Genomic DNA, 12,177 nt, shown 5'->3' with positions numbered 1-12,177 from the left:
ATACTCAAATACATCTTTGTGAGGAAATGTCTTTTTTTTACTTTCTCCAAGTTACTTTTCATTAAGTTTTACCTTAAGTACACTGTACAACTTTGCTGTAATTTCGCAGCAGGTTTGCCAGTAACTTACTGTAGATTTAATGTACAATTTTGTTTTAAGCATGAACTTATCTAGTTTATATATTTTTCTTTCATAAAACAAGACTAAACATCTTGGGTCACAAGTTTTCAATATTTTTTACAGAAAACAAGAAAAAAACGCTTAGGAAGAATGTCATTTTTTGCAGCGTTGCTGCGCTAATGCCAGTCTCTTCCTGCTCATTTTGAATCTCAAAAGTCAAAGTGTTTTCATTTTGATTAAAGGAATTGAAAACAGTACTAATTGGAAAGTATATTAAGTAGTAATTAAATCTACAGTAAGTTACTGGCAAACCTGCTGCAAAAACTACAGCAAAGTTTTACGGTGTAGATACTTGAACTCCGAAGTTATTGTAAGTTTTTAATTGTCACATTAAGACTAAAACAGTCATAGCACGTACACCTAAAATATTCGTCTTAATGTTCCAGTTAGCAGAAGAGAGGGCCAGAGACTTTACTAACTGCATAGCTCCGTTAGTTTCATTTCAAAATGTCTATAATGGAGAATACGCATGCATGTAAAACAGCGCAACACCTGCCTTGCTGTGACAGACAGCATCTCACACATTGTACATTTACAACCAACGCCTTCATCCAGAATGTCATTCCAGCCGTGCCCAACGACGACCTGCCGTTTCACCTCTATATATCACATCACACACTATTAGATTGAATGCCTTGGTGTTGATCGTGCCAAAATGCACAAAAATGACCAAAGGAAGTGAACATATCTTTCTGCTTCAATCAAAAAGACTCTTCAAGCATTTGTTACTCTCCAACTTAAAAGACTTTTTGATTTCTAAGCCAGACTGTTGAGTCTTACCTTTAAAGAGAGAGCCAGGAGACTGAAGAGAGGAGTTATGGTAGAGAGACATGGTGTAGTGTGATTTTCAATGTTTGATTCATGCCTCACCTCTCACACGCGAATGGCCAACCAAAATAACCCACTGCTACGCCTCCCGAGAATGCCGCTCGGCACCTTTTGGCGCACCATTGTTCTGGAATTGGGAAAATAACGGACAGAGGTGCACAACACACAATTATAACTCATTACTCTTGCGTTTGCTCTAGTGCATAACATGTTCCAGGTTTTTATTAATAGAGAGGTTCACATGCATTATTATTCATGCGTTAAGCAGATTAAGACTCCCGTGGCCACCCGAAGCACAACAAAGAGTTTTGGTGTCCTCTTGGTCAGGTGCCGCACATAATTGTTTAATTGAGCATTTTATAGCATTGCCTGACACCATCGTTTCGCAACGCTCAGAGGAAGAGCATTTTAAATCAGAGTCCTAATATTCAGCCAAGCACAACATTATTACAGGTGAACGTTCTGAGGGTTTTAAAAACGACGGATCATAGCACTTTAAAACATGTTCGCATGCTGTAAACATTTATGCGAGTGGGCATGCACATCTCAGGCTGAACCCCCCAGATCGACACATGCACAATCCCACAATGCATCTGAAAACATCTTTGTGGATCGGCGCCACAGATACAACACACAGTAGGAGCGCATGCAACCGAGCACGGAGACGCGCGAACATTGGAAGGACACGCAGCTTTTGTGGTATTCCGGGTATGGAGCGGCAGCTGTCGACACGCACGGGGATGTTGGGGGACACAATCGTCCCATGACGCATAGTTCATGAGCTATATGGCCGCTGCAGGAGGGTGAATATATGCGCACGTCGGCATGCGCCTCTGATCAGGTTTATTTTTAGGGTGGTTTCCACTCATCGCTGTCACACTGTTATCACTGACAACACGACCCTTAAACTTGTCATGGATGAAATAGAACTAATACATGATTTGCTCGGTTGACTGTGGTTTAAAAGGTTGCTAGGGAGTTCAGAGCGGTTGCTAGGGGATTACCAGGGCAGACAGATCTATGAAATATCAACCATCAAGTAAATATCATCAAGAAAAATATCCGCCAATTGGGTAAAATAATACAATTTAAATTAAAATAAAAAAATTTAAAAATTAAAATATATATTTTTAAATATTCTGCCATTGGAGTATAAACAAATGTAAAAAAAGTTATATATATTTATATAAAAATTAAGACACTATGTTTAAAATCAAGAAAAATATCTGGCAAAGGGTAAAAATAAACTCAGTTTATTGAATTAAGTTAGTTTATTTTTCTTAGCTGATTGGCAAATATTTTTCTTGTTTTAAAGTCCCTTAATTTCCATCATAAAAAACAAGACTTAATATCTTAAATCTTTAAACGCTGATTAGGATTAAAATATAATATTTAATTTAAGGATTAAAAAGCAAGATGATTAAAAAAATCACCCCTTCACGCATGTCATTTATCATTCTTACATTAAGATTCATGACAAGAAACCGAGAAAGTGTCATGTTTATGTGTACATATAAGCTATACACTAGAAAAGTCTCTGTAGTAAACAGATCTTCAGCAGATATTGTGTATTATGTAATACTGTGCTGCTAAAATCTTATTAAGGAGAATCAAAGTGATTTCTTACCCCTGGTTTACGTAATATCAATAAAAAGCAATTGTGGGATTGTCCCTCTCATTATGCCGCCCATTATGATAATTTTCAACATGGCTTTTTAACCAACGGCATAACCCATCCAAACTATCATTAATGCATGAAATAATTCCTTTTTAAGTGACTCCAAAATAAGAGCTATTTCGGTGCCAAGAATATTGCACAAACAGTGTTTATGTTCTGGATGGCTCCGCTTTTTACCCCACTGACACATTATCAAACACGGACCTAAAATAATCAGCTGTTCATTCTGGGTACTGCTAATTTGCCTGCCTAATGATATAAATTAACACACACACACACATCACACGCACACACACGCACACACGCACACACACGCACACCCTCTCTGGGTTTCAGTCATGTGGCCCTCGTTTTAATTACATTGGATTTGCATAACGATTCCCCATTAGGCCTACGCCATTCCCCAGCGACCTGATGCAGATAGAGGAAATTGCTCTCGGATGCCCACCCCATTAACAACAAGCTGACGTCACCCTACGTCCCATGCAAAATCACTTGTGGCATCGCTGGATGGGACGGGAACGTTTTCTCGCACTTCAGTGCTCTTAAATGTCAGTATAGTTCTCGCAGCATGGGGCATGCTTTGATAAATCCACTTCTAATGTATGTGCCATTATAAATCACTGCGAAATCCTGCCCGGACAGTAAATCACAGCGGGTAAAATACCCTATCAGCAGTGCTCGAGTCTATAGGCATGCATATCAAATACTCAAAGACGGGCACGCTGCCAAGAAAATGCCACCCAGCGGTCTCGTTCAGCCCGGGAGTGCTTGCTTCTCGCAGCATTGCAGAAAGATGGGTTATGGGTACCGAGATGCATGCAGTTCATTGCATTACGCTTGACGGATCAGAAAGGATTCGTAAGATGGTTGCTTTGTGGAACAGAGAGAACAGTTTAGCCAGTGGGGCACTTGATCTGTTTCTGTCTCTGCCCTCGCATCCAGGGGGGATTCGACTGTTTAGCACGGATGAGGGCGCCTGTTCTGCGAGCAGAGAGAACATGCTTTTTTTGATAGAGGAGAACTTGTTGCTGTCTAATGTTTATCTGAACCAGGGCAATTTGAAACAATCTCGCAAAGCAATCGGAAGGATATCGGAGATGTTTTTGGTCTCAATCTCACCTCAAATAGCCCTGACGTGAAAGCAGATTTCAGTGGACAATGCATGAAAAAATGCACAAAATAAAATTAATGTATGTGTGTGTGTGTGTACAAAAATGCAACAAAATAAAAATGAGTGTAATGAAATAAAATGTATAAAATAAATTGCACAAAAAAAGCATAAAAAACCTAATTTTATTAAAAAAATAAAAAATAAAATGCATGAAATAAAATTAAAATACAATGCATGAAATAACATTAAAATAAATAGCACAAAGTAAAATGCACAAAATTAAAATGCCCAAGATAAAATAAAACCAATACAATAAAATACAATGAAATGCATAAAATAAAACAAAAACATACCACTAAATAAAATGTAAAAAAATCTTAAAATAAAATGCATAAATTAAAATAAATAAACAAAAATTAAAATAAATAAACAAAATTAATTTAATTTAATATAAATTAACAGTATTTTTTGTCCACACAGTGCAAATGAATTACATGTAGCCTATTAAAGCAAAGAAACAAAAGAAAAGTCATGCAACGTTTTTCTTGCTTTAAATGTGAATCTGTGAATCTTGCATTAAGACCAAGTGCTTAGAGTTACAGAACAGTCTGTGTATTATTAAGAGTGATCATCCCTCTCCTGTTCACAAACTGCTCAGATTGTAAGCCTTGATATGCCACAGTCCACCACTAGGAGTCATAGTATGACACATTTGCACAGTACTGGTGGTTCACTCAATAAAACAACAGTTGCAACTAATAACAATTACAATAATGTCTTTACAGTTGCTAAGCTGTGTCTTGGTTACATAAAGTGCTGTAAACAACATTAGTGCTAACTAATGTGAATCAGGGAATTTTAATAGAAACTTAACTGAACATTTACATTTATGCATTTGACAGATGCTTCTATACAAAAGAGCACATTCAATGTATACTTTTTCTCTTTTTAATCAGTAGCTGTGTTACGAGAATATAAATCTTCTTGGTCTTTACACACGGCTCTACCAACTGAGCTATAGGATCTAAAAGAGAAGACTTCATTTTACAAAGCAAACAGTTGAAAACAAGTCGTCATGGGACGAAATCACTTGCAGATTGTTTCATCAGTTCATTTTAGATTTTTTTGAGCCATTAATCCTAGTTGCATGTGGTCTAGTAAATTGGATTTCCATGGTAACAGAATGCAGCATCACTGGTCTATGAAGGCGCTCCTGCAAAACGAGTCCTGTTTTCTACTCTGTTTTTTTTTTAATCGTATAAAATACCTAGCAATGATAAAGAACTGCACGTCCACGGTCGTACTAGAACATCAACATGTTCTGTAAACAGATTTTGAATGCAGTCGAGTCTAAAGGTTGGGCTGACTTCGGTGTATTATGTACCTCTATTATGTATGCAATTTAATATGCACTTATTAAAAATGTACTGTTTAGTAGCACTGTAATTGGTATGTACTTGTATGAATTAATGCGCTCTTTTATAATGCCATTTAGTATGCACTACATGAACAGTAGTATGCATCACTAGAATTTTGTTTAAGTTGGTTTTACTTCGGTGTAGTATTTTTAAAAGAATATTTGTTTTTTAATGTCAGCAGGTGCCTATGTCCAGTGTCAATCAAATTGACATTTCAGAGTAGTATTTATGACAAGTGCATCTTAAAAAAAACAAACCTTTAGACTCGAAGCAAAATCTAGATGCTGAATTGCACTGCTGACCCCCAGACCAGCAGGGTCAAAAGTACTGTCGGATCGGGCGGACTCCAGCAACCCCGTGGTAACGCGGGTCTGGCCTAGCGCTGTGTTCCGTCATTGGGCCCGATAGAGCGTGAGACGGCCACGAAACGCTCCGTTGATCTGTAGATGCCTCAGACGGATGAGGTCACGGGGGGCAGCTGCTCTGCAGGCGCATACCTGCGGTCGACATCAGCATCACTTTTCACATCAGGAGGCTGGAGAGCGAGGGTGAACGGGTAAACCGAAATATTTCCTCACTGGTTTAGGCAGTTCAGTCTCATATCTGTCAGTTCAGTTCATATCTGTCTATTCTGGTCTATTATTATGGAAAAGATAAAAAAGAATACAAGAAAGAAGGGATTGTTTTTCTTAAAACAATATTATACACTGAGATAACGCACTAAGAAAGTTGAATATCTTAAAATCTGACAATACACAAAAGTAAATCAGCAAATTAGCTGATGACCCGAAACAAATTGCATTCTGCATCGATCGTGATGATAAGAAAACCATACACCAGATTGCATCCATCACCAGATGGCCCTTATCACACTACAAACACACAAAGGAGTTCAGAAACAACATATTCATAAATAATTGGGTAAAAACAGACACAGACTCTACAGAGTGCATACAGAGCGGATGGAAGGTCCTCGCTGCTGTGTGGTTTACTCGGGTTGTTTTAAGCTACTGGTGATGTTATAATTGATGGGTGGGAGGCAGATGTCAATCATGGACAGGTCTGATAATTACCAGGGGACCCTGCAGGGCCTCCACTGTCGTTCTCCTGAGCTTCAGGTGGGCCGTGAATCTCCTCATTTGTGTGCTTCAACCTGTCAGAGGCAAAACTTAACACTGATTTTCAGCTCAGAGAGTTCCACATTTATAAACTCACGGGACAGATTCAGATTTCAGCTGTATAAACACAGAATCCCCTTAAACAAGCGTCCTAATATTCTTAAGATACAACTAGGCCTACGTCTTACAAAGAGATTTACATTAAAATTTAATTATTTTTTGCATAATGAACCACTTACAAGGAGGTTTATTTCCATTAAAAATATATTCTTTTTTCAAAGTTGCTTGTATTTGTATCGGTGATTGATCAACACGACCTTGTGGCGATTCGTAACAATTTTACAAGATTTATATTTCCATACAATATCGTACATTCAGCAATATATAATTCACAATTCACAAAGTCAAAAAGGTTAAATAAATAAAAGTAATACACATATACAAATACATATATATTACTTTTATTTATTTAACCTTTTTGACTTTACGCTCCCACTATTATCCACACCAATATTTAATTTTTGATAATTTTCTAATATTTATTAATTTAATTTAATAAACCTTTTTGACTTTACGCTCCCACTATTATCCACACCAATATTTAATTTTTGATAATTTTCTAATATTTATTAATTTAATTTAATCAACCTTTTTGACTTAATGCTCCCACTATTATCCACACCAATATTTAATTTAATTTAATTGAATAATTAACTAATATTTATTAATTTAATTTATTCAACCTTTGTCTTCATGCTCCCACTACTGTCCACAACAATATTTAATTGAGTAATTTACTCACCATTTCTAATAAGTAATTCAATACAATTTCAAATAGAATAAATATAAAATATAGTAAAAATAAAATAAATTAAAATACAATTAAAAAAATAATTATACATTTTAAAGCAAAATTTCAATAAAATATTCTAGAGGTTGGCATAAATAATAAACCAAATACCATAACACAGATCATTTTTATTTGGTTTAGCTTAATTGCTTACTTTGCCTTATTTTAAATAAATGAAGTTAAGGCTCCTCCTTGTTGAGAAAAACGGATTTAATTTTTCACATATCAGTCCTCAAGTTATCATTAAACAAGTTGATTTCTTACATTATACAACTTCCATCTATAAACCTGGTAATATAGACTTGAATCTTGACCTCTGACTTTTGAAACACAGAATGTTCTCTGATCAGAGAATGTCAATTTTATCTGCCAATACATTGTCTAAAGAGCCATGCGGTCTTTTGTGAGCTCCCTCTGGCACCAATACATCTTATCGAACATTTCCTTTTATCACCCAGTACTTATTTCACCATGGAGTAATACACCTCAAGGGACAAGCGTGACGTAGTGACACTTACGAGCAATTCCAATAAAGTCGGGGCCCTGAACCGGGACAGTTTTTCACCCATAATGTCCAGCTCGGCTTCGCGGTTGCAGCCGGTGCCAAAGGAAACGTCTGAGAGGATGACGACTTAACTTTTTTATCACTTCAGCGTACATCTTTATCTATCACCTTTATCTCCTGCTGCTTGTCTTTCTCTACAAAGGCTACGCTTATTGTGGCCCCGTTGAGCAACAGGAACGGGAAATAGGGACACGACGTGCCGTTTCTCCCCAGCTCTTCATCAAACTACGTGCAATGTTGTGTTAATCTCCATTTACACTATAGAACTCCAAACAGCTTGAGCAAAGACAGGCAGGAGCTCGGAGCATCTCAGGATGTGGCTTTGACGCAGCGCGATTGAATTTCAGACCGGCATCATTTGAATGAGCTCACGTTCTCTCTAAACACTTTGTGGAGACAGCTTCATGAGGCATTGTAATAAACTGTGTGCACCGCAGCAGAACTTCATATGAGATACGGGGCCGACTTTGCCGTGATGAATTTGACTGCTATCTATTCTGGCTCTCTAGACACCCCCTATTGAAAAGACTCAGATATATCAAAGGATATATGATTTTTGGGGGGTTAAACCGGGATGGTTTGGTTGGTGCCTGATGCTGTTGGTGAAATGACAATCGTGTTTAATAATAAAGTGTTGTTGTGAGAAAACGCACAACTTATGGTCATTATGGTCGTTTCCACACGAAAAACTAATTCAAATGACACACCAGAGCGAAATGAGTACATGTTCAATCAACTGGTATACAATGAATGCATCTAACAATACGATGAAGAAGATTTTCGAGGATAGATACAAAAAGCAGCCAAGTGATCTTCTTATGAAACCAGCAGCAAAACCCTAAGGCTCCTGGTGTGAAAATGTAAAATAATTACCATAATTCATGACATTGACTATTGTACTCACAGCATACTTGATCTCATTTACCCATCCTCTCACATCTGTCAATTTATTCATAAGTCTAAGAAAAACTTTCTTATATAACAGCTTCTAGTTTTAAAATACAAGTTGACAAGTTATGAAACCGAGTCAATTTGTGTGAAATGCCACAACACTAGGTATTGTCTAGGAATGGTATATTTCTGACTATTTTTTGAAGTATGCAGTACGGATACATGCAAGGGATGCTCATCATGCTCAAAAATACTCAGATGAGCTGGTACATTTGATGTACCACACATCAACAGCAGACTGTTTGCAAAACTGCCTCTCACAATCCAATGCACCCGTCGTTCTGTTTCACATCACTCAACCCAGACAGCACAGGTGCGTCTGTAAGATGTCTGCTAAAGATCTGGAAAACATCTGATGTATAAAGACATCTGCTTTCTCGAAGACATTTATCAGTTTTACATGAGGAACGTCTTACAGACATATAAATATGACATCTGACAGAAAACGTCTATTTGACGTCTCTGAGATGTATGTGTGCAATCAGGGAAGCGTACACAAATGAATGAGGCAACACCCTAATTTAGAGAATTAGCATCACAAACTATTAAAAAATTGCATGTAGTATATAAAGTGCAGTAAGAAATACACTAACAACCCATTCCAAACACGGCAACTGTCATAGTTTTAATGAAGATGAAGATAATGCTGAGATATTCAAGGATTAATCTGTAATAAACCAGATTGAATATTGATCCCGTAAAACCGCAGGATCCATTCTGAATCCAGCAGCCATCACTTGTGAGAACCAGACATGAGATATGAGATGCATGTTTAGAGCTGCAGTGTTCTTCACCTTTAATTGAGGCATTTTAGTCCTCCGTGTTTTAACGTCCAGAAGAAACAGACGTGGTTTCTTCCACATAATTACCTGTCTGAACAGCGGTATTAACATTTTTGTCACTTTTTAAATTAAACATCCTCGTATGCCATTTCCAAGCTCAAGGAACCAGAACATCACTGTGTATCTCTGTGTGACCGACCCGTGAATAATGAGTAATTATGAAACGCTGATCCTTCAGTAGCGCTCGGCTGTGATGTGATTATAGATAAAGGGGGTGACCTTCGCTTCTCTGCTTTCTCCTGTCCTCAGTTCAACCTTAATCAACACAGATCGCTTCAATTTACTCCGCCTAACTTCTCGCTGATGCATGTAGGATGAGGGATGGGGCGGGTTGAAGGCGACGCTGACACCCACAGCTGGTTTCCAGTATTGTATAAACGGTGCAAATGATATCCATTGTGTTTCCAGCGCTGTACAATTTCGAAGTGCACTGTTAGTTTTGTCAAAAACGCCTCGAGTGAAGCGTATATGGCAAATTTGCTTCGAATCCTCTTTAAGGCGTCTACCCGTAAGAAAGAAAAATCGCAGATGAGATTTCTTTAATATTTCAGTAGCTTCCTCTAGACAACAATGAGATTAAACAAGAGAAACGCAAGACTTTTGCTTAAGTTTCCATCTTTAAAAGGAAAAAACGACCCTGGCAATCTTGTAAGAAGTTTTTATATTGCAACAACGTCATAAACTGTGCTCAGTCTGCAAGCCAAAGATTTTAATATGAACACTCCTCATCAAATTCATCCAAGAGCAAATTATATATGCTGTGCTATACACATTCATCTTATAGCACTCTCGCTGTATGCCAACAATCTTATCCTATAATATTTAAACCACCCCAAAGTCCAAAATATAAACATACAGTAAGTATCTTAAGAATAAAGATGATAGGGTTGCCAAATAATAGGGTTGCCAAATAATAGAGGGGTTTCTCATTTTCTTCTACAAAGAACCATTTTTTTGCAACAAAATAAAATCTGTGGATATTATGGAACCATAAAGCCTGACAATGAATCTTTACTCTTTTGAGAGCTCATTATGTCCTCTGAGATATGGAAAAACAATAAAATTCTCCTGCGTGAATAAAATAAATAAAATTCATTAATTCAACAATAAAATTCTCCAGTGTGTGAAATCTCCCTCGGTCATGTGGCCACGCACATCTGCTTGTGCGCAACGTCCGCCTCTGTCACAGATAAAGTCAAGCCATACGTCTGCCGCCACAGCTGTTAAGACGCTCGCAAATAACTAGCCTTCCTGAAGCTGTCAGAAGTCTCTGATCTGATCTGCTTTCTTCTCACAATAAAAGAGAAATCTAGCACATCTGAATTCACAGAACGGGAGAAGAAATGGTAGAACATCGCTCATGGCGCACAGCCCCAATACGTGGATTATTGGGACGCTGCGACGCTTTTAAAAAGGTCACATGGCATTTACCTGGCGTTGATGGCCGTTTGGCCTTTTGAAAGAGCTTATTACTTAAATCAGATTTGATATAAACGCTATGGTCGCCTTGACGCCTCGCTCGAGGTGCTGGGTATTTCCTGCGAACAATCCACAAGCAATTAGCTTTGTGGCAGGAAAGCTAATTAAAATAAGCATAATTAATCACCGTGCTGACAACGGACTGCCACCGGTGACGAATGCCGGCGGTTGAAGCTATTGACTTTGAAGTGAATCATGGTTTATCTTTTAGACTGGACTTTAATGGTGGGATTTAGGAGGTGCGCTCGCAGACCTGCCGGACAAGCTTAGTGTTTAAAGCTACTCTTCTCACCTGTATAACAGCGACGGCGCTGATTTAAAAGCAGAGATGCTGAGCTTGAGTTCTCATTTCTCTCTCTTGAGGTCTTACACGACTGCAAAAATGCATTAGTACCAATCGAAGGTGTTTTATTCGTATTCTTGAGCAGCCGTGTGGGTTGATGGCCGGCTAACCTTGCCAAGTTTAATGAATGGGAACCTGGCCAATGCAGTTTGATGGATGGAAAGGTGCTTTGCGATTCTGACAGTTGTTTTTAGAAAGTGGTGGGTAATTTTGGGTCATTTTTATTTAATAAAATCTAATAAATACATGTAATATATAATAAATAAACCAGGGTTTGAAATGAATGCCCGCAAAAATGAACCATGGCAATTAACCAAGTCTCCAAGCAAAAAAAGTACAAGAAAAATAGTTTTAACCATGGCTTAAAAGTACAAGTGCAAAGTACAAAAAAATAAATTAAGCAAACAACAGAAATAAAAATGAAATAAATTAATAAAAAATACTAAAACATAATAAAATTAAGAAAAAAATAAAAATAAGCAAAAAAATTAAATGACAAAAATAATAAAAAATGCTAATACAATTTTTTTTAGAAAAAAAAGACAAATATAATCAAAATACAATTAAAAAAATTAAATATGCTAACTTTAGTTAGACCATAGTAACCACAACCGTAACTAGTTTAACCATTTGTAGCAAAACTAGTTATATGGTAATCAATCTGCCAAAAAAATGTTTACTACACTCAAACTATAACAAAAATTCCATCAATGAAGGCTGAAAAACAGTTTCATATTAAAGCCTTTTAAATTGTAATGTTCATGCCTGTGACCTAAGAATAACAGGACAGTCAGCATCATGTGTACAGTGA

Source organism: Triplophysa rosa, linkage group LG24, assembly GCF_024868665.1.
Source record: "Triplophysa rosa linkage group LG24, Trosa_1v2, whole genome shotgun sequence".
NCBI classification, from domain to species: Eukaryota; Metazoa; Chordata; class Actinopteri; order Cypriniformes; family Nemacheilidae; genus Triplophysa; species Triplophysa rosa.
This window is presented reverse-complemented; position numbering follows the sequence as displayed.